Source organism: Tachypleus tridentatus, chromosome 2 (genome assembly GCF_004210375.1).
Source record: "Tachypleus tridentatus isolate NWPU-2018 chromosome 2, ASM421037v1, whole genome shotgun sequence".
In the NCBI taxonomy this organism is placed as follows: domain Eukaryota; kingdom Metazoa; phylum Arthropoda; class Merostomata; order Xiphosura; family Limulidae; genus Tachypleus; species Tachypleus tridentatus.
In genome coordinates this window covers 38,092,434-38,117,351 of record NC_134826.1, presented here as the reverse complement: position 1 = coordinate 38,117,351, position 24,918 = coordinate 38,092,434, and the positions used below count along the sequence as shown (strand labels likewise).

Below are 24,918 nucleotides of genomic sequence, written 5' to 3'. Positions count from 1 at the left end.
TTTGTTCGTTCGTTGTTAAGTACAATGTGTATTTCGGAGTCTGTGTTCACTGCAGGGATCGAATATCCAGTGTTAGCGTTATGAGCTCTTTAAGTTTTTCGCTAAGCTAGTGACATGGGGAATTGATAAAACGAATTAACAGAATATTTGCAACAAAGAATAATTTGGATGTAGAGAAATAGAATTTCTGGTAATCATTAGAGAGTACTAATAAAATGTATACAGAACACTGTATAGGATATTTTCTGTTGTTGTTTGTTGTTTCTTTTTAATTTCGCACAAAGCAACTCGAGGGCTATCTGTTCTAGCCGTCCTTAATTTAGCAGTGTAAGACTAGAGGGAAGGCAGTTAGTCATCACCATCCACCGACAACTGTTGGGCTACTCTTTGTACCAACGAATAGTGGGATTGACCGTCATCTTATAACGCCCCCACAGCTGAAAGGGCGAGTATGTTTGGCGCGACGGGGATGCGAACCCGCGACCCTCAGATTACGAGTCGCACGCCTTAACACGCTTGGCCATGCCGGGCCCGGGGATATTTTCTTCGTTATAAAAAGAATATACCTGAAGGCACTGGCAAAACTACTGAAATCGCAGAAAAAGCGATTTTCTGCCGCAGCGTTTTTGTTTATAATGAAGTACAAAGCTACACAACTGGTTATTTGTGCTCTGCCGACCACGAGTGTCGAAACCCAGTTTTCAGCGTTGTAAGTCCCAAGACATACCGCTGTGCCATGGGGGGTTTTAAATGTAGCTATCTTTATTGATTGCTGCTCTAAACCCCTATTCTTTATAAATCAAATATATATAATATCACAAATAGATAAAACTGTATACACTTAAATCAATACGCATGAGGAAATTATATAAAGGATCTATCTATATATATTTAGAGTTACATATGTGGATGCATGATCAAAACTCTGGCCTTCCTTCAAAATCTAGGGTCAAGATAAAATTACGATTCTAGAAATATTGTTATGAAAGATGGCAAAATCAAAAGGTAAAGCAAAAAAAAAAAAAAGATTGATGTTTATGACCTTTATTGTTGACCTAATGTTGAAGTGTTTCAAACTGGGTTAGCTTGAAGTGAATGCAGACGTTGATCATTGAGGAAATTAATTACATCCAATAACGTCGTTTAATATCATGTCAATCTTATGATTATCAACATTCATTTGCATAAAAAATAAGCAATCCTGGTGTAAGCTTTCGTGATTGTTCTTACATTTTCTAACAAAAATGTGAGCACGTTTTAATTAAAATTCTTTATACTTGCCAAAAAATTTTTAATTCGTCGTTTCGTGTATTGTACCGAAATATTAGTGATTTTAAAAACTTAGTTTATCTGAATACGTTAAATTTTTATAGTATCTCTTCGATAACTGTTATGTTGAGAAACTATTATTTTCAACCTGAGAGACATCTTATGGAATAGACGAATTAAATGATGGCGTAAGAGACCACTAAAATTCATGCATCACTATCCTTAATTTAGGATTATTGGTCAGATAGATATCCAGTTAACAGCACCCACCGTCACGTGGGCTTTGTCCGACACTTTTCATTTATTGGAATTTATTGCTACATTTATAATGTGTTTTAAAGCTGAAAGTACGAATCGTATTTTGTAGCATCATGACCCACGGACAGTTCGAAACGCAGCCCATCATAATAACCAGTAGGCCAAGCTGAGCCTTTATAATGTGGAATTAAATTTAATAATTTCACGAAAAAGAAACGTAAGTATCGCGAATGGCGGGTGCTGACACACTTCTCGTGAAGATCCAACAGTATCTCCCTGTTACCGAAAATACCCTTTCAGCCCTGTGGGCGTTATAAAGTAACGATTAATCCCAGTATGCGTTGGGAAAAAAGTAGCTCATGAGTTGGCGGTGGGTAGTGTTGATTAGCTCCATCCTTCTAGTGTATCACTGCTAACTTACGAACGGGTAGCGCAGATAACCTTCGAGTAGCTTTGCGCGAAGTTCAAAACAAATCAAAAGTGTTTAATTTCGCACCATGTTCGTTGGTGCCTATTTTAGATTCCTTTTCCTCAGCTATTTCAAGTATTTCCTCAGAAATCGGAGAACCTATTACTAACAGTTGTTTGTCTTTGTTTTAAAAAAAATAGTTCGTATTCTTTCATATTGGAGTTTACTTTGATAATTTAAATCACGTGGTTTTCAGTAGTTGCTTTAGGAGATCTCCAACCAGTTTTCCTTCGTATATCGCAAAGAGAGGACAATTAAAAGTGGTAAAGTATGACGTGGTATGCTGCTGAGATTAGATTACTTTTGATAAATGCACGCCCATGAAAGTGGCACATTGAAAGACAGTAACAATTCCGTTAGGTCAAGGGTTTGAAACTTTTTGATAAGCGTGGCCAATGCTGTCAGAACCTTGGATTGCAGTAAGCTCAACGTTATATCTAAAGACATGGAGCGTTCTTTGTTACCAGTATATCTTAAGTCGTGTGTAATTAAATTCCTTTCCGTGATTCAGGCCACTTTTATGGATTTTGATCTGATGTGTACAAAGCTTTACAGACCATCATGATTATAATTTCTAACGTTTAGAAAGCTTATGCACGAATAACATGAGAATTATGTACGATTATGATAAGATGAATTACTTTTCATATAATTGTTTTTTTCTTCTTCTGAAAATAGGTTCCCAGTGGCATAGGGATACGTCTGAGTACTCGCAACACTAGAATCCGGGTTTCGATACGCTGGGTGGTCAGTGCACAGTTAGCCTGTTTTGCATTGTGTTTAACCTCATATAAAGAAACAAGTCTGAAAATAGGTGAAAAAAAGAGGGAAATTAATTAATTTTAATGTACATTTTGGAGTGGAAAACTAATCAAACAAAGCATGTTTTTTACATCGTTAGCTTGTTCACTTAGAAGCATTTATTATTACTTATATGCTGTCAAGCATTACGACCCGCTTATATGTGAAGTTATGTTTGATTTTCGTAATATAATAAGTGTACATCGTCTTGTATCTCTTACATTTCTGATCGTGCTAGAGAAAAACATCTACTGTAGCATAATAAGCATCGTAAAATTCTCTGAAACGTTTGTTTGCTGCTGTTGTCTTAATAATTAAGTACCTTTTATTATATATTTTTATTTTTTCGTCAGTTTGCTGTCACTCTTTCGGAAGCATAAAAAATTTAATAAACTTGGCACCAGTACACCAATTATGATTATTGTAACATTATTGTTACACTTCATATTCCATTCATTCGTTGTAACGGTATATTTGTAGTCTTTTCATACATTTTCTATAAAAAAAGTGTGTACACGAAGCATAATAGACAATAATGAAATTCATCTATTTGCTTACATATAAAAATTCCTGAAAAGGACGTTCCTAAACCGTGGTAAATGTTCTTTTTGCGCTTTCATTGGTTTTCTGAAAAACATAAAAAGCGTAAGGCTTTTATCGAGTAGCAGTTATGAGAAACTCTTTAATTATATTCTTCGAACACAACGAATGCTCTTAACAAAGAAATGATAATAATAATAAAAGGATTAGATTCGTGAAGAACTTTCGCACCAATGTGTCGAAATACCCAGGTGAAAAACAGCTTTCAAATACTAGTAATATTTTCACATATGGAAGCTATGTCTTTAATGATAATTATAATGAAACATAATTGATCACTGCTGAAGTTAAACGACGCCACACCTCCCAGAACTTTCTGACAAGGTATGATTATCACCTCTCTAACGTAATAACCTTACACGCACATTTTCATACGCACAATACACAAGTAATCTATTAGGTTGATTTTTGAAACAAAGTACAAACTAAGTGTTTATTTCGCATTTCATTCGTTTTTCTGTCGAATCGAGTATCGATATTAAGATAACTAGTTGGTTTTATTTCCCATTTTAGTGTGTTTTATTTTTTATCAGTTCAGCAGCTTCACTTCTTGAATGTTAAGGAATATAAGAAACACTTTGATGGTTTAGAAGAATTCAGTATTCCATCATATGTCAGTTACGTGGCTGATGTGTATCTCTCATAAAATCTAGCTGCTCATTTCGACAAGGTTTTGCTTAAGGATATATTTTCCACGAGGGGGTAGACAACCGGTTTTATATGAGCAACAGGGACCCCTATTCAATTGGCACGTGACATTAATATTCGCTCTCTAAAAGAGTTTCGGTGTTTTAAAAGCTAACATTCTCATTTCAGCCATTATCTGAGACCAAATCTTCACATATACCTCGGTGGCCCGGCAAGACTATTTCCTCCAGGCTGAATGTTTGACATCAAGCCTCATCCAGCATAAAGTTGGTCACGCAGAAAATTAAAACTGATATTACTATCTATTAGGAATTCCACTATCATTAGTACTTTGTTTAATCTACAAGTTTTCCTATATATGTTAAATCTAAGGTGTGGATTGTTTGTAAAGAATAATATTGATTCTGAAAATTCGTTTACCCTTATTAAATTTCTTATGGATTTTATTTTGAAATATTCGGAATGAATTGAAGGAGTACACTGAGTACAATACTTAATTTTCCTTGCTTAAATCATTAAAAGTGTCGAAACTTGTCTTTATAAATATATAATTTCGTATTTATTCTTAATTTAGCGTTTCGTCTGTGTGAAGACGTGTTCATCGATGTTAGCTAGAAATAAGAGTTTAATTTAAATAGCGTTCCTTGATGTCAGTTCGAACATACATTACCTTCTTTTAACTCTTTAACTGTCCTGACTCTTTCTGGAACATTGTTGTGGGAATTTGGAAGAAACAGCATTTTTTCAAACTTCTCAGGGTTTACCATCTTCACGTTTCAGATAAGTAATTAAATAATAAACACTTATGTTTTTGCTTATTTAAAAATAAACCTGACACTAAATGAGTCATGATGAATAAATGTGGAAGAAGTTGCTCTTAGTTACTGCTTTGCATAATTTAAGTTTTTTTTTTTTTAAAGTAGTACTTGTATTGCATTAAAAGTTTACTTTATTTTCCGAGTGAAGATTTATTCTCAGCCTTACATTTAGGTGGTTAAGGTGCTGGACTAGTAATCTGAAGGTCACGGTTTCGAATCTCCGTCACACCAAACATGCTCGCTCTTTCAGTCGTGGGGATGTTACTATGTGCGGTCAATCCTATACTATTCGTTAGTAAAAGAGTAGCCCAAGACTTGACCATGGGTATTGATGACTAATTGCCTTCTCTCTAGTCTTAGACAACCAGATAGCCCTCGTGTAGCTTTGTTCAAAATTAAAAAAACAATGATAATTGTACATTATTCATGTACAATAATGGAAACACAAGAATGGTACAATTACAAGAGTAACGAATAGCAAATAATGATAACTAGATAGTGAATATCCTAATGGTTGTAAACGCAGTCGAGAAAAAACAAAATAAAAGCGAATCAACTGTATAATGCTTTTCCACAGGGTGTTCGGAAAGTCACTGTGCAGTTTTGAAAGCAGCGATAACAGCATTCATTCAGTCTATTTCAAGCCAGCAACTGATAGCGGTGTTTAGAAACAAAATAAGAAGGATCCAAGCCTGTATTGATGCCAACAGGGGTCACTTTCAACATTGTTTATAATTGTCATTCATATTTACCTTCTGTATTCTATATTGAAACATGTCTGTTAATAAATATGTAAGTGCACAGTGACTTTCCAAAAACCCTCTGGGGTCTCTGCTTTACACAACGCAGTTTCTTTTGTGTACGAATATTCCAAATATTCTGTACAAACCTCAATAGTTAGCCAAGCTGTTAGGTCACCTTGTAGACCTTATTAGATTTTTTATTATCCCATACAGCCTCAAAACTATACAATCCAAGCCACATGTTACACATGAGTGTTACACTTGTTGCCCCATTGTCAAGATAATTGTCTTGCTTGAAGGTGAATTCTATCTTATAAGTTGTGTTTTTGAGAAAAGGACGTGATGGATCAAAATTTGCATATACATATCAACAGTCATGACGTCACAAAAGTGTAGATTCACCTACCCAGTTGTCTGAGATGCAGCTCAAACTTGCACTTATTTTCGCCATGTTTCACTGTAGATATTGTACGTTAAATATGATACCCTTTTTTTCTATCGAATATCATTACTCATTGCCAAACAGTTTGAATTTATATATTAATAGTACGCATCTTCAGCTTTGCTAATTTCAATATTTGTGATTGTGTGCTCAACCTTACGCTTTGATCACCATTTTTTCAGCTACAGTTCAGATTTTGACCGTCGTATATCTCTTAAAAGACATACTCTGAGATACTTCAAATCACTTTTGGAGCATTTTTGACTTACTACTTAGACCATTTCTGTTATTAAAAGCGACAGTTTCACATACCTTTCAGGAGTCTTGTGTATATTGTTCCTGCTGATATAAGGAACCTTGTCGCAGTTGTTCGCATCAACTATTCTTTACCAGCGTAAAGTTTGACTTCTAAACGCTTGTCACATGGTATATCAGCTTATGAAAACATGACTGAATTACTCGACTATTACTACTGGGAATAGTATGCTTGCCTGTACTTTTACAAGTCTTGTACTGTTTTTTTTTTATTTTCTGGTTGGTTGAGTAATAAATAGTCACACTGTAAAATATTAACAAGTGTCTGTGCTGTAGAGCTTTTCAGTTTTACATGACGAAGGCATGGTCTTCCTGTAATTGTTTGTCATAGTGCTCACCATTCGAGAATTATTTCCAGTCATCAACTTGTACTAAGCATTCTCTACGTTTCAGTTTATATCAAGCTTAGTAGATGCTGAGATGTTTCGGCAAATCAGTCTATTGATTAAAAATTTAACTGGAATACGATCTGTAAACATCGCATCACTAAAAAAAAAATCACTTACAACAATTGTTTATGGAGAGAAATGTATTGTGGTAAGCCAATAAACGTGTACCTTATTTCATTTCTGTACTGCGTATTGGACATAGAAGACGTATAAATACTGGAAATACACGGCCATATAACACCAGTACGCTGGTTTTTATTTAACTAGTACTGCAGCTTTTTCAGGAAGGTCAACTGAAATAAACTGACAGTACTAAGTTTCAGAAAAACAAAACAAAAATTGAAGCTTTGTACTGTCAGTTTCAGTTTCTATTTTAGTGAACACTCCTTAAGAGGTAAAGCAAAACGATCAGTGTTTTATTAAATAAAAATACTTTGATGTTATAAAGTTGTTTATTTCTAGTATGAACACATACTTTATAACATCAAGCAAACGGCTGTTAAACATCTAACAAAACAAGCAAGTTTATTTGACATATTTATCCAGTTGGTTTGTCTACCCAAACCAACTTATCAATCTTTCTATCTAGGGATTCAATGCCGAAAGAAAGAAGTCATTATTAAATCCCATTTCTATATGCAAGTCCTATGTTTCTTTCTGTGTGTCTTAGATTTGTTGATTTGAGATGCAAATTTCAAATTAGCTATTCACCTGCCAGTTGTCTAATTTTTTTTTAGTTTTTCTTAATGCTTATAAAGTATGTAAATGATCCTTTATGGAATACACTTTTAAAATATATAGAATTTTAAGTCGAATAAAAAAATAGTAATTTTGATTTAAATTCACTTCTTGGTTTAACATAAATATCGGATGTGAAAAAAATAAAAAATAAAAAGTGTAACATACATCTTTCGCCGAAATGCAAATCGCGTAGGAGACAACATTTCACTTTATTTATCAACTATTAAAACTAAAGTTGCGACATTATTGTGTTTCTGTCCTGGTGTGAATAAGAGGATACGTTTCACATGGAGATGAAAATTTCCATCTTGTTAAAGATTACAAAAAATAACATAGGAGAAGTACATCGTAACAACAAAAAACAATATAGCTAAGAATAACCGACATACAATTATGAAAACATATATATAGTGTATAAATAATAATTTTCACACACAATCGAGTAACTCGCACAAAAAACGCGTGATATATTCTGTCACATATATTTAAAATAGTAAAATGTTTTTTTCTTGAGAGCATGTGTGTGCTTTTTTATAGCAAAGACACATCTGTCCATCTGCTGAGCCTAGCGAGGGGAATCGAACCCCTGATTTTTAGCGTTGTAAATCAGTAGACTTACCGCTGTATTAGAGGCGGGCTTTTTCTTGAGAGAACAGGAATGTCATGGAAAGGACATTTTCACATAAAACTCTTGCATAATATTGATTTGAATAAACACATTTTTTTTTTTTAACTTTCTTCTGAATTGTAGCTCTAATAATAAGAAACGTTGTCTACACTGATTTGGTTCACGTTTGCTTTCTTCCATTTGGAAAAATCGTCGGAGCTTTACGAGATTCAGTGCTACTTTAGATTGGTAACCACTGAGATTATTTTGTTATTAGTGAATAATAACACGTTTGTCTTTTTGTTTTACTGACTTGCAAGGTGTTAAGGAAGCATCTATGAATCATAGTAAAACCACATGCATCTAAGTTTTTCTTGCCGTCTCCGTTGACATTTTGATGATTTATTATGGGTTTTAACATTGTTCGCTGTTGTTGAACGCCTTCATAGATCTATATTAATATTGTTTACATTTATTATGGTATTTGAAACATTAGTTATTGTGAGCTTGCCTTTACTTCAGAAAAATATTTTACAGTTTTATATAAAATCAACCTATCCTCAATGTCATTGATGTCGAGAAAACCCACTTGTAGAGAAAAATATATATGCAAAAACGTTTTTACATATATACTATCCTCAATATATTGAGACTTTTATCTATTCTTTAATCATAAAGTAATATATTTACTAGCTGGAGTAACCGTTCCCTGGAAGGAAGTTAATCTAAATTCATAATTCATGAAAGGTTATCTTAGGACATAAAGTTACTTCCCTTACATGTAATTGTAAAAATGCCCATTAACTCTACAAAACACGAACTATTAAACTGCACATTTGCATATATCCTCTTCCCCTTCTTCAACAAACTTTCGTACCAAATTTGGTAAAGGTCTATCTACAGGGGGCGAAGTTGTGGCACATAACGCAAAAACACTTATGAAAACCACAAATCAAAAGTACAAAATTGAAAATTTGTATGGACCGAATGAATCTCCTTATCACTTTTGGTTAAAATCCATTAATAAGGGAAAATAAATAGTAAACAATGCAAAAACGCCCTTAAGAAAACAAAAACGCAAAATACAAGACTAAAATTTTGAATGTATCTTTCCAGGGACCTAATGAGAACCCCCTTATCAAGTTTGGTGAAGATCCATCTATAGGGAAGAAGTAGATAAAGCAACACAAACACATCCATGAAAACCGCAAAACGTAAATTACAAAACTAAAATTTTGTAAGTACATCAGCATGGACTTAATTAATAAACCGATATACTGATTTTGGTGAAGATCCGTCCATACCGTGCGAAGTAGTTACATGAATACACAACAGACAGGACCATTATACAGATTTCGCATTACCCTGATCCATTTCTGTTGTTAGACCATACTTTGTTATTCATTGCGATTCTTAGCGATCAAACACCATCTTCTTTTATCAATTGAAGTTGTTCAAAGTTGTGGTGAATCCTGTTAGAAGTTATGGGTAAAAGGGAAAAGCTGACTGTCAAAAAAGATATTTTCATACTTGATCTCAACTTGTATTTCCCCGAGGGGTGGCGTTACGATCGAGTAGTGAGAAACACCACCCCCGTAGCTTTACGTCTGATGCTTATTCATCAATCAAAGTCTTGTTGGATTGTGGTAATTATTCACTTTAGAGTCGAGAAGAATAAGAATTAGTTGTAGAATGCTGACAGTAAACCGGAATTTGTCAACTTTCTTTTATAATAGTTGCTTTAGAAGGAAGTGATTGTTGTGATCACAACGTCTTATTTTTCTTGTAGATTTTTTCCCAAGAATAACCAGTGGGTGTTTATTGTAAGGTGTTTTAATTAGCTTGCTAAAAAATTGATATCGTGCAATAAACAACTGTTCAACCCTGCTAAAAGAACAAAGATTTACATTAGCTTGGAAACAAAATCCGTGTTGTGGTTTACCCCCTCCCGAAATATTGTAAATAACAAAAGGTTTTTCCTTCTCAAAATATATTTCTTGTGAAAAAGACATGATACATTATGTAATAAATAATTACACTGCATTAGAATCTGAGCTACAATGTTAAAAATATTCGGACAAAATTGCCTATATTATTTACATTTATACATGGCGTTTCAAAAGTAACGAAACTCTGATGCATTATATAAAGTGCAATGTGAGAAAGATACCAGTATTTGTATAGACATACGTTCAAAAGGAAGAATAGATTGAATTTTAAATGAAATATAATTAATTGTAATCGTATGGAAAGAGAAGGACAGAAGAAAAAACGTAACTATGAATTAAATATTCAACATTGGGGCACAAATTATAAGATGGGCCAATAGTATAACTAATGCATATTAGTGTCCTAGTTGTTGTAGATACCGGCAGAAGTAAGACCTAAATTGTATTGAAGATGCATCGTTTGTCCAGTTTTACCTCAAATTTGCCATCTTCATATACCAAGAGAAAAGAAACGAAAGAAAGATGTGTGTAACCTATCTCACAACGCCCCACATCTTTACCAACAAAGATGCAGTGTAACTTTTCAGTCAGAAGAGGATTGTGATAGTGGTAGTAATTCCCAATATGAAACTGACCAGTTCTGTTCTTACTTACGTATGTGTATTTACAATGTGTTATGTGGATAGAGACTGCTATCTAGATACGTTTTTTCCATGCATATTATAGTTCCCGTATCCATAAAAAAATAAATATAAATATACGTATGTTTCTTATGGAAGCGCAAATATCACGCCGTTTTTATGTCATTGTTAGTTTCGAATACTAGAATAAAAAATGTATTTCTGCTTGCACACTAGAGCTGTTTCCTATATATAGATTAATATTGAATAGTATCTGTTTTCCCGTGTTCCGAATGTACCACCTGATGCGTTTTCTATGCACAGTTTGAAGTCGAATTGTTTGTTTATGTATACCATTGTGTTATTATGTATATAGGACTTTATGCGTTTCCTATGTATAGATTAAGACTGAATTGTTTTTATTTATTTAGTTTTGTTATTAAAAATGCGTTAACTTTATGTTTTGTGTGCGTAATTTTGGAGTCGAATTGTTTATTTATGTATCCATTCGTGTTATCTGTATACGTTAATGGCCGTATTTCCTGTGCCTAGTCTAACGGCGAATGGTTTATTTATGTATCAAATTATATGATTCTGAATGCATTCGTCACATTAAGTTACTATTTGTTGTCATTTATGTATGATATTCTCAAAATAAAAACAAAACAACGTAGTTTTAGTGTCGTGAATGGGGCGTTGGCCTAAGGAGTGATTTCCACTTTTTATAATTTCGAAAAATCCCCCCAAAAATCTGAAAACATGATGAGCAGGTTTCTATCTTCGAAAAATAAGTGCTGTATTTGACAATATTTTCCGCCTAACCGACCTATTACCCTGGGCCTACCTCTTCATTCAAGTAGGTCACAGTAGGTTAATCATTTTCTTAATGAGTTTTTTCTTCATATCTCCATTATTACTTAAAATAAGTCTTATCTGGAAGATCATCATAACGAACTTCGTCAGTTTCTCTAGTGAAGACGCTAAAAAGGAGTTCATCCATTACGATAGGCGGGTGATGAGCCAAACAGATGATAAATGGGTGGTGTTGGCTGACAGTGACCTTACAGTCTGTCCTTTTTATGAATACAAAAAAACTAGGTAGTAACGTTTATGGACTTACAGGCTTGATGAAAATATGGAGAACATTTTTGATAAAACTAAAAGTGCCTCGATTAACTTGTATAAGGGGAAGCTCTTATTATACCCTACCCCTTCTAAATATGTCACGTAAGGAAATTAAACAACTTTACGAGTTTTTTTTCTTCTGTTTGTTGTTGCAAATAACCTAATACAAAAAAAAATCCACTACCCTGTGCGAAAAAACCTACATATTTCCACCCACGAAAATGACAATTTTAAATAACACAACATTATATACCGAAGAAACAAGGCCTACATTTAAGAATAAATTTGCATAAATATCATTAAAAATGAAATAATGGGCCATCATCTGTTAACAAACGCATCAATAAGTGTATTATGGAAAAATCGTACTTTACATGAGCATTTAACCTTATCTTTCCATTTTAGCATTCATATGGAAAGAATAGGAGAATATTTTATGAAAGTTATTTTATCAATAAATTTAAACCACATTGAATATTACATAGTTTAACACATAGGGGGAGCTTAAAAGATGTATAAAGCTTTAAGGTCGATAACGCTGGAAGTTTTACGTTGTTAAGTAGGTCTTCTTAGAGAGAATCTTATATCAGAAACTGAAGAGTATCTTAGAAGATTGGTAACCAAGATTTACCCTTTTATGTATGCGTAATTTTATTTGTTTCAACCTTTAACTTAAGAGGGTATACTTTTGAACTTTTAATATGTATTTATATCTTTTCATTTTTATTAATTATTCCCATGAGCGAAATATGCCATTTATTGCATATGTAAGCATATATAATTTTATTCACATATATATCAGACATTTTGCTTTATTTAGATGTAGTCGTTTTCAGGCTAAAATATGTTTTCAGGTAACTGTGTTTTCCTTGTAGCAAAGCCACATAGGGTTATCTGCTAGAGTCCACTGAGAGGAATCGAAACCCAGATTGTAGCTCAGGAAACTGTCATTTCATCATGTCAGTGTTCATAGTTTCACTCATTTTTAATGACTTATTAATGCCGCTAAAACATAATGGAGTAGACGCACTTGGAGCTTTTTTTTTTTTTTTTCAGAGACACAGGATAATGATTAACGATAGAAACAGCAGTTCAGAGTTTACTGATGTTGTTAAAAATATTGGAATAAACACACTTAGAGCTCTTTCTTGGAGACGAAGAATAATGATAAAAAAACCCAGCAACTTTGTAGTGAGTACACTACATTTTGTTTTCATATAATGACTAGCATTCTGGAGTTGGAATTTTTAACGTCAGTGATATTGCTGCAAGCGGTAGTTCTCGTGCATATCTAGTATAGTTGAGTTGAACGCCATTAACGAGCAATTTAAATTAACTATTTATTCAATATAAAGTCTAGAACTGTCTTAACCTTGTCTTTATTTTACAGATACTTGAAATATAAGTGCTCAGTGAAGTTTTCAATTTTCTTTTTTAATCATGAAAACGAAATATCCTCACATGAAATATAACTGAGGTGACAAGTTTCTTCGAAACGTCATGTGTGGTATACACAGTTTGAATAATTCTATTTAAAATAAAGAGCAATGGAAGCTTTTCCTTCTAAGCGACACTTCATATTTTCTCAACTTCTTTGTGGGAAAAAAAGTTATGATTTCGTAAGATCGTAAAGGTTCGATAGATTAAAGTTCTGATAAGTTTTTATAAAGTGTTGAAGGAATAAAATTTAACATTTCAACACAAGCTGGTCTTTTTGTACTAATTTGACTTTCAGCTGTATTTAGTGTTTTATTATTTACCGTGTAAAGACTTAAGAAATTGATGTATACAATGAACTTTGTCAGTCATACAAAATGAAGTATTGTTTACTTATTTTCTAAATTACACTCGCTTAACTTTCTCAGAGCAGAATTTTAACCAAAGGTTTTCATGGAAATCCAGATAGATCATTATTAGCTACAATGAAGCCCATAACCACTCCATCTGAGTTTTAAATATGATGTGTAATTATTTTTGTAACAACTTAATAGTGGTTTATAAACCTTTATATTATTTTATGGTAAGAAAATACAGAGTTTCAATAGATCACTAATTTCATCCAGAATCATGAAAAAATACTTTTAGCCGAATATTTAATCTGAACAAACTGTTTGAAAAACCGTGTTTAAATTATTGTCAATGGCTGGTACCTATATTGATGGGTCAGATATGATACTATCGTAATTAGAGGGTCATTATGATTTTTGTTTTTGGTTTTAAATTTCGCGCAAATCTACACGAGGTTTATTTGCGCTAGCCGCCCCTAATTTGGCAGTGTAAGACTAGAGGGTAGGCAGCTTGTCATTGCACTCCCCCGCCAACTCTTGGGCTACTCTTTTACCAACGAATAGTGAGATTGACCGTAACATTATAACGCTCTCAAGGCTGAAAGGGCGAGCATGTTTGGTGTGACGGGATTTGAACCCGCGATCCTCGGATTATGAGTCGAACGCCTTAACCCACCTAGCCATGCCGGGCCGGTCATTATAAAGCATCCCCTTGGTTAAAATAATTCTCTTTTATAAAAACTGTTTTTTTCTCGGATAATTAAATTTCCTTAGAGACTCGTTCGGCATCATAAGATATATGCAGTGAAGACTAAACGTGGTAAGGCGTTTCAAGAAGTGTCACAGAAGGTTTTCAATATACCTTCTATTAGTTTATTAATTTACTGGTTGAATGAAACCTCTGTAAACGTTATTTTATTCCGAATAATGTTATTTCACAGTATTCACACGCATTTGATTGAAATTGCCAATCTCGTAGTGTTAAAACAAGATAAAATGATTTGCTTGTTTGTTTTAAGGCAACGCCACATGTGTCCACCGCGAGGAATCGAATCCGCTAAAATTTACCACTGTCCCACCGAGGGACAAGAGACAATGAATTGAAAACAAAACAAGGCTAAGTTGCGAGAAAAGGGATCAAGTGTGTGTGGTTGTTGTTGTTTTGAATTAAGTACAAAGCTACACAATGGGCTATCTGTGCTCTGCCCACCACGGGTATCGAAACCTTGTTTTTAGCGTTGTAAGTCCGCAGACTTACCTCTGAGCCACTAGGGGGCGTGTGTGTGTGGTATAATATGGTGTTGAAAGATGCTTTGCCAAGGACAAACTTTCTTGATGACGAGAAACCCCCTTAAGTAAAAATATATCTCAAGACTGCTGGTATAGGTGTTAAAATAAAGTACAGAACAACGTTTCGATCTTCATATGTTAACCTGAAGATAACCTAAAAGAAGGTTGAAATGTTGTTCTCTACTTTATTTTAATATCTGTACCAGCAGTCTTGAGATATTAATACAATCACAAACTTTTTTTTAACCCTCAAACGGCGGCCCCCCGCTAGTACAGCGGTATGTCTCCGGATTTACAACTCTAATATTAGGGGTTCGCTTCCTCTCGGTGGGCTGAGCAGATAGCCCGATGTGGCTTTGCTATAAGAAAAACAAACTTAAACGGCGGCCATCATCAGTTGATGCTGCTACTTATAACATTCTCGCTCTTTAAGGGTTAAATATAACTGACTGTGCTTCTGGTGAACTTTGTTTTAAGATACAAGTATTTTAAATATAGGTTTGTCTTTATAATCACCCTGCACTTTCAATGCTCCGTTTGAAACAACTAATTTTTTACTTTACAATTCTTTTTTAGCTTTAAAACAGAGCTCTAACTTCCCTGAGTGATGTCATTTAATAAAATTCGGAGAATTAGTACGCTAACATTGAATTTGAAACTATGAAATATCTCAAGGATTAGATTTTGAAGATTTGAGGAAAAGTCTTAAGCAGAACAGTGCTTTTGATTTAAGGAAGAAAGACATTTTCCAACTAACAAGTTTTAAGTTAGAAGAAACAGCTTGCGTCTTGGTCAGCAGTGAGTTCTACGTTTACTTAACATCATTGACAGCTTACCATTAATTAGCTCTGTATTTTCGACTTCTTACTCTTGGTGTTAATTTTATAGTTGGTCGAGAGTCGCCTAATGGTTAGGCTCAGGCCCAAGGATTCGAAGTTCGCAACCTGTTGACGCACAAATGCGCTCCGCTCTCTAGGGCCGTGAGTGCACTGTCAGAGTGTCAGACCAATCTCGATATTCTATTAGACATGTGTGGACGGGTGCACTGTTGTCTCTTGCTTTTGTCTCTAGTCTGTCAGTTAAAAGTCAGGAAAAATTATACACGTAGTTCTCGAAAACAGCTTTGTTTGAAATTTCGAAACAAAGATACTCTTTATAATTCTATGTATTCTATTCTTTAGACAGTTTAAACTTTTTAAATTGAGTTGCTAGTGAAACATGATTAGTATGATCTGTTAAAGTTTAACAAAATATCTCTTTATTCCCATTAAAGAATTGGGAAAATATTTATATAACAGTGGTATATGATTAGTGAAGATGGGTAATTTGATAAATGTTCATGTTTAATATTTGACATTACAAATTCACACCAGTCATGGAAGGCAACACTTGTTCACTGCTTACATAGTCTTGCAATATACAAAAAACGATTTAGGGACTTCATTTCATGCGTTATTTAAGATCTATATTTTCTTTCTTCTTTGCACATTTTTATTTAGGTAGAATAGGGTATGATATTATTACTGTATAGTAAGCTTTAAATTTATCTATTGAATCGCATGTTATTTAATACTGATTCTTCTAATAAATTCCTAGTTTGAAGTATGATTTGGAACTTAGATTTTTAACTTGAACGGAGACCTCATGCATGCATGCATGCATGAGCAAAACGGCCAAGTCAAAAACCTTCCTGACGAGAACCCACTTGAAATAAAAATGTTTCAGAACTGCTGGTATGAGTATTAACTTTTACTGATTAAAGCAGAGAACAACCTAAGAAGGTCGAAACGTTGTTCTCTGCTTTATTAGTGAAAGTGTTGATACCAATACCAGATAAGTCATAAACCTTTTCTAGGATTCGGATTTAATTGCCTCTAATTTTGAATTCATGTCCAAAGGAATGGCGGCCAGCTGGCGGTACCCGCCGCCACAAGGGCTTTGTCTTGCTTTGATTTATTAGGTAATTATGTAAAACCTGTATACACTATATGCAAAACTCAGCCATATAACTAATCTCTACCGTTAGATGGCGTGCATCGAGTATTAACCCGACCGGTTTTCTGGCTGCGTTGTCCAACAAAAGATTGATGTGTTTGTGCGTGTGTATGTGCGCGCGCGCTTCTTTCTAGATCTACCAAGAATGTCTGATTTTTCCTTTATTCGTCATGATATTTGTAGTTGAATTGAACTTGCTTGTGAGTTCTGTGGGAAATTAGACAACATCACAACTGCGTTTTAGCTCCGTTGTTTAGGTGGACCGTCAGAAAAGAACCTCTTCAGGACAGATATGTGGCGTTCGACTCTAATCTACGGAGCAGTAGGCATCGGTTTAGTGTTTACATTCTCGATTCATAGTGGAGTTGCTGCCAAGAAACTCTTCAATGTTTACTGGAATTCATCGAATCCCACGTAAGTTATTGATGTCTTGTCGTGTTTTTCAAGTACAAACGGAGTTTGTAGGTCTTTTATGATCATTGAAAGTGAAAGTAGAGCAAATGAGAACAGATACAGATAAGTGAAAATTTCATATAATTTTAAACTGGTACTTCTTTTATTTTTAAAGTTACAAACTAAAAAACAATTAAGTTATGAATGTATAGATCTTAACTGCAATGTTAGAACAGAATGGTGATCTGTTGATTTTCAACTTGATGTTTGTAGATTTTTATTGAACGGCCATATAATTGTTTAAGCTGTATTTCATATACAGAAAATTGCTTCTAGATTTAATGTCATAGCACGCAATGTTTACAAATTTTTTGGGAGGTGTTCCCTCAGATATCCCCCAGCGGTATTCTTTGTGTACTGTGTTTCACACAGTGTTGGTTTTTGATCTCGCAAATTAAAACCCTCCCTTTTCACACATTCTGCGCATGAGCGTATAACTATTATTGAAATTCAATAATATAATGATGAGTTATTAAAGTACTAGTTCTATTTTAAATAAGGTCTTGCTTATTTGTAATGTAAATTATTTTAGAGAACACAACATTGTGTTTGATTTGTAAACTACCGAACTAGACATAACTTGTAATGACAAAGTCCAAAAAGATGTTGTGACTCTTCATCCTAGCTCCACAATTAGTTTTACGAATATAATAATAAAATAATTGTCTTTTTTTCAGTCATAATAAAAAATATGTGTAGAAATCGTGCCCGTATGATATATTTTTTGTATTATATTTGTATCCATATATCTGTTATGTATTTTCCTAGCAGTCTAACGATACGTATTTAATAGGTTGTCGTCATAACTGGTATACAAAAGTAGTAGAAATTTATATTACTAACTCTGATGAAGCCGCAACGGCGAAGCTTTGGCTGAGATAAAAGATATTTTTTTTTTTTTTTTCTAACTTCAATGCTAAAATATCTAAATCCCTCCAGTTCGCTCTAGAAATTCTGAAAAATATTCTTGAGTAAATTGATAATTTACTGTATTATGAAAATACAACAAACTAATTTATTAATTTTTAGAAATGTATTTCGTTTATGCAAACAAACAACAAAGCGCCAAGAAAACACCACCAAAAAAACACCACCACAAGAATACAGTATAAGCACTTTGAATTTTCAGTTGTCAACCAGTTTCTGTTTTTGTAAATTCAACTGCGGATTTAACTGTTAATGGAAAATTAATGGAAAGGCCCATTAGATTTTTGTTTGACGCTTAATAAGTTAACATTGTTATTCATATAATTATTAAACTCTAATTACTACCTCATATAGGAAAATAATAACTGAAAATGTTTAAAATATTTTAGCCTACGTTAAGCCATCAATTTATAAATCGTATATTGGATACGTGCTTTATGTAATATCTAGGTACAATATCAGAAGAATTCAATATAGATCAAAAGATTTATTACGAATCTGTGATGACAATACCTTCAGTAAATGATAAAGCGTCAGGGACACAAAAGTCGCATCCAATGGTATGATAGATTATATAGTTCTCTTTCAACATCTCAGACAATTTCTTCGAGGAGATTAGCTAATGTCCTACTGATTCTGAACTAAACGTTATTCCGTTTCTTTTGTTCCTCAATACGTGGCCAATCTGTTTACGTCAGAGACAGTTGGGGTTCTTGCGATGGTTTCACTTTTGTTGATTACACCGTCACTTCTCATCTTTTTTTTCGTTACCGTCACATTAATGGTTTTAATCTCCGTTTATTTTCTATCATAATAAAAATAGAAAGAAATGACTAAAAACTATATAAAGATGTCGATTATTAGTATCTTAATGGATCTACTGCAATCCTTTAGTTTCGTTATCTGCCCGTATTTCTGTTAGGGGTGGTAAAACGAGACTTAGACCAACCGATCATCATGTAGTCTGTAGCCAACCAGGCTATATCTTGATGTTGTAAGAACTTCCAGATGCGTGTTAGTTTGAGCACAAAATAATCAAGAATAGTGTAATCTCTTTAGAAATTACTCTTGTTTATGACTGGACTTGAATTATGTATATCAGATGCATAATTGCTTTGTGGTGAGATTAGGGTTAGGACAACTGGCTGGAGGTAATACTTATCACGTTGCACTTCGTTTGTAATCACAATCATCCATTTGTACTGATATAAGTGAAATATCTTGACAACTTTAAAAAAACGCAATTCCTTACAGAAATGGAAATGTTTCCATGTGTGTGTGATACGTGTGATAATTTACTGACAAGATGGAAGTTAATCTGGACACGTCTGACTGCACATTTTACAGGAGACAGTAATGGTTTGATTTTTCTATTTTCGTTTTGTTTGTATTAATATCTATTTTTTTTGAAATTGGAAGTTAAGTTTAGAAAATGCATTTTAGTCAAACAACAACAAAATAAAACAGAAAATGTGCTGAAGAACTGTCAAATGTATTTATATATAATTATCAACGCTTGGATACACAAGTCATTATAACACACACACACACACACACACACACACACACAAAACATGTTTACCAGAAAGTACAACGTAATACACGGAACGTCTATTTAATTTCTACACTTGAGATACGTTTCATATTTTTTATTTTCCTGAAATAAAAGCACAAATATTTTGGGTAAAATATAGCGTCACTGGAAGAACAGCCCTTTAAATTTACTCATGATAGGTAGTTTGGGAATTTTAAAATAATAGTATTCGTTTGATGTTAAACTTTAAAAATCTTAATTGTTAGAAAGTTACGTTTTAGGCTGTTAGGTTTAAAATGATAGCTTATCGTATGTAACCTATTGTTATAAAGCCCTTATTCCCTATACGGTTAAACCATTGTAACGTGTTATCTTAATATTCAGACGGCATAATAAAAGGTAGCTTTTATACATCCCTCTGTTATTTCTAGTTATATTGAATTTAATGTATATTGTATTTATCGTAATTCATCATAACGAATAATGAGGTTTCGATTATTTGAAATATAATCTGGTGGACTTTTTATTTATTCACATAAACCTCGTGGGTAATTTACGAATCTGCAAGCAGCCTTTTGATTGATTCACGGATCTGAACTGAGAACAATTTTCTCTGAAAATAATATACTTATTAACAAAATAAGAAAATTTATTATGAATCAAAATTTGTCTTACGTGTACTCGTAAGTTTGTCGCATATATTCGAAGCAACAATAATGACTTCGTTTTTGAAAAGTTTATCTTTTGTCGCATACTCATTTACTGTAGTTCTAATGTATCTACCATACTTGTTTTTTCTAATGGTCAAAACTTACCAACGGCTAACATGTCGTCCATACTTGTCTTTCCTCGTAACTCTACTTACCACAGTAGTAGGATTTTGCTCATATTGCATTTCCCAATAGCAAATTTTTTTCCATAGTTGAAGGATTCGTCTCGTGTTTGTCTGTGGTAATATCCATGGATTAAGATCCTTGTTATAACCGCTGTTCATTGTACCTGACCCGGCATGGCCAGGTGGGTTAAGGCGTTCGACTTGTAATCTGAGGGTCGCGGGTTCGAATCCCGGTCACATTATAACGCCCCCACGACTGAAAGAGAGCATGTTTGGTGCGACCGGGATTCGAACCCGCGACCCTCAGATTACGAGTCGAACGCCTTAACCCACCTGGCCTTAATTTAGCAGTGTAAGACTGAAGGAAGGCTAGCGCGGATAGCCCTCCAGTAGCTTTGCGATAAATTCCAAACAAACAAATCATTGTACCCATATGTACTTCGTGCATGGATAACCTTTTATATTCGCCTTTTCACGTTTTCATTAATACCAAGAGTACCTAACACTTGCCTTTCCTGGTAAGTGCTGTTGAAGAACTAAAGCTAATCCCATGCTTACCGTCCAGAAATGATTCTAATATTGAAATTTTCCCCGTACAAGCTTTTCTTAATGCGTGTTTTATCGCCGAAGTTAACACTATACTGCAAGTCCTAGAAAACACATTTAACTCGTTACTTTTTGTTTTACACTTAGCTTTTCAAATCATTTACCCTATAAGTAAGTTGCGAGCTCAAATCTTCTCAGGCTTCAGTTTTTAATTCGCAAAACGTAGATTTTTCTCACAAATTTTTAACACAGTTGGATGTTAAACCTGGTATGGAGCACACTTAAATGATACATAACAACAACAACAAAAAAAAAAAAAAAAATGTGTGGTGGAGATTGCAAAGCCTAAAAGTACCAAATACATGAGTAGCAAAATTTTTCGAAGAAAAAACTGGGTGCGGCATGGCCACGTCACACCAGACATGCTCTTCAGTCGTGGAGCTATTGTAATGTGACGGTCAATCACGCTATTTGTTGATAAAATAGTAGTCCAAGAGTTGGTGGTTGGTGGTGATGACTAGCTGCCATCTATTTAATCTTGCACTGCTATGTTAGGGACGGGTAGTATAGATAGCCCTCGTGTAGCTTTGCACGAAATTCGAAAAAAAACAACAACAAAAGATATCAAGAAAAAACTTTTAATAAATATTAAACTCCTTTCATTTTCGTAAATTCAGGTTTGAAGTCAAAGCATTTGAACTGAATAATGCTACAAAATCTTAAAATGGCTAATTCCCATAAGCTTGTAACATTGACTCAGAGGTTACTTGTGTATAAATTTTTATATGGTTTTGTGTATTCATTCTTATTCTGTTTATGTTGTGTATAACATTAAAATACCTACATCGTCCTTATTTTTTAAACCTTTTATTATTTGTTTCCCCTCTTTGTTTTAAACAATACCAGTGAATATTTTATAATGAATGGCAGTTGATATGAAGACAGTAGTTGTAGCCTGGCATGATGAGTTGTCTTGATGGACATCGTGTGTCAACAATTAGTGAAACACTATAGTTTTTCTACACTCTCTGAGTTAAAATGTAACATGTTGGTGTTTAAATCATCACAACAACTTCAAGTATTGGTGAATTGGTCCTTCTGATGCCAGCATAAGAACATTTGGCTGTTATACTACTAACTGGTTCTGTTAATACCTTTTAAAAACCTCTGACAAATAAGTTAGGTGTTTATAATGTTCTTTTTAGATTGTTTTGAAAGAGGTTTGAAATATGATGGACAGTACGTAATATGCGTTGGCATTATTTTTTACTCCTTTTTTTGGCCATTCATACATAGTAAGCATTAGCACAGTGATAGATAAAACAATATCAATAGGTGTTAAAGGAAGTGGGATTACTTTGGACATTGTTTTCAAACACAATATAACAGTGGGATATTTTCTGTATTTAGACGTCGTCTTATAGTCGGATATTGTTTGTGTTCAAACACATTTGTTGTTGTTTTTTATAGCAAAGAATATTGCTTCAAATGTTTTGTTAGTTTAATAGAATGGTGAAACAGACTTTAGAGTAGCTATATCTTATGCGCGAAAACGATTGTTTTAGATCGAAACTGAAACCTACGCACAACTGAACGCTACTGTGTCTTGGCTGGTAAGCGTGTTTTCTATTATTTTGTAATTTAGGAAATATTTTCCAGTTAGGATATGATTTTAAAAAAGTTTTAATATTATATTGTATGAAATTTCTTTTTCATGTGAAAACAAAACATTTTTAACATTCAAAAGTAATTTCGTTAAAAAATGTTTGCGCTTTATTACTTCATAGATGACACTTTCAATCCAGGATTTGAAGCTATCATTATGAAAGAAACAAATGGAGATGTTGCATATTGGAGACATTATTAGTTAATAAAGCGCAAACCACTTTAAATTCAAATAAAATAGGTATTTGATTCGATTAAACATTTGTACAATATATTTGGATTCTATGATAAAAGCAAAGTGTTGGGTAAACAGGTAATTTACAAAATATCAAATGCAGAAAAATCTGTGTGTGTAATTTTTGTGAATTTATTGGACATCCTTACATTATGTAATCTTAACACTTTATGATGGTATATAGACGCTGATTAAAGCACGAGATTTTTACAAACAATCTGTGAGAGATAAAATACGTGACACCATCAGACCTCTAAATGCAGGCATTGTATACATCATACCCTAAGATGCTGCTTAGCAAGGGTAAAAGTACTACATCTTTGACGTTTATTGTCACCTAAACGTTTACTTTACGACTTGTAAGGGCTATAATTTTAACATAAATTTGCAATGTTCTTCGTCTTAAACTACATATTGCTAGATGACTAAGTTTTCTTGATAAAAGTAAATCACTCCACTTGACCAGCCATGGCTTGCTTTCGCTATAAAATGTGCTAATCTTAGTAAGTTATTGTTCTGAATGAAGTCAAGCTTAAAACTGCATTTTACTTGTAAAGTTTATGACTTATTTTCTTTTGTCGAGATATGTTATCTATCTTACTATCTAGCTAGAATTTCTGTAAAGAGTTTATAAGTTTACGTGAACCTAATCATTTAAACATAATTAAGAATTATTGCACAATATTCAATATATCTTCTAAGTGTGTGTATGTGTGTGATGTACAAGTATCTGTATTACATCAAACGCGTACAACCGATTACTTGGCATTCCACATCTCTGACGACATAGTTAAAATACATTGTTATAAAAAATGTACGCTCAAACAAATACATGATCGCGTCAAAAAACACTGTATCATAACAATGTAAAGTTAAACCATTTAAAGGAGATTTATAAACGGTATAATTTTTAAGTACAATTATCTGCGGTCATAGCAAAAACATTGGTAATATTCTGTCTATCGGGTCCTCGGCTGGAACAGCGATAAATTTACAGATTTACAACGCAACAGCAGATAGCCCGATGTGGCTTTGCTCTAAGGAAACGCACAAATACCACACCGTCATAGTCAAAACAACAGATATATATATATATAAAAGAAAAACTACAGATTAAATGAAGGTTAGGATGTGGATATTAGAAACTACAATCATAACACTACCAGTCACCATCTATAGTCGGTTGTAGGCTTGATAACATCAACCATCCTCGATTTATACCAGAAATTATTGTCCAAACTTCATCGTTTTTATAGTTCTAACAACATATCAACATAAAGGACTTGTTTGATCAGACATATGTTCATTCCATACTCTAAAGGTAAATTCATCATTTTTATTGAAGGATATTCACATAATATATAAATATCCGTCTGCATACTTTCTTCTCACCAAATAGGCTTTGATGGCTAGATGCCACTTCCTCTTCATGTTTAACATAAAAACATACTTTCATATTCTGAAAAGAAGTTATTTTACTTATAAAGTACTTATATTTCGTACTTCAGTAACATCAACCCTATCGGAGAGATAAGACATTTTAATAAAGTAATGTTATTTAAATGTTTGTCTAAATTATGTTTTAAGATATATCGGTGTTCTATTTGTACAATCTTGTCACACTGATTGATAGAACATAGCAATACTGGAACAATAATTTTCAAAAAACATTGTTCCTTAGTGGCACAGCGGCATGTCTGCGTTTCGCAATGCTAAAAACCGGGTTTCGATACGCATGGTGTGGAGAGCACAGATAGCCCATTGTGTAGTGTTTCTCGCTGGAACAGCGGTAAGTCTTCGGATTTACAACGCTAAACTCAGGGGCTCGATTCCCCTCAGTTGAGACAACAGATAGCC

The 24,918-nt window shown here is 33.6% G+C and overlaps 1 long non-coding RNA gene across 6 annotated transcripts in view; it reads left to right on the top strand.

The window, feature by feature from the left end:
* LOC143235448 (uncharacterized) overlaps nucleotides 1–24,918 on the top strand; it is a 119,012-nt gene that overhangs the window by 18,648 nt on the left and 75,446 nt on the right. Inside the window, exon 3 of one of the 6 annotated variants that reach the window (XR_013019206.1) lies at nucleotides 17,124–17,280. The exons of 2 other annotated variants lie outside the window; for them this stretch is intronic. This is a non-coding gene — a long non-coding RNA (uncharacterized LOC143235448). Of the gene's footprint in view, nucleotides 1–2,674; nucleotides 3,196–4,213; nucleotides 4,546–9,216; nucleotides 11,244–17,123; nucleotides 17,281–24,918 lie in introns of those variants that run through there. 3 more of the 6 variants (XR_013019199.1, XR_013019202.1, XR_013019196.1) reach the window with 3 other exon arrangements.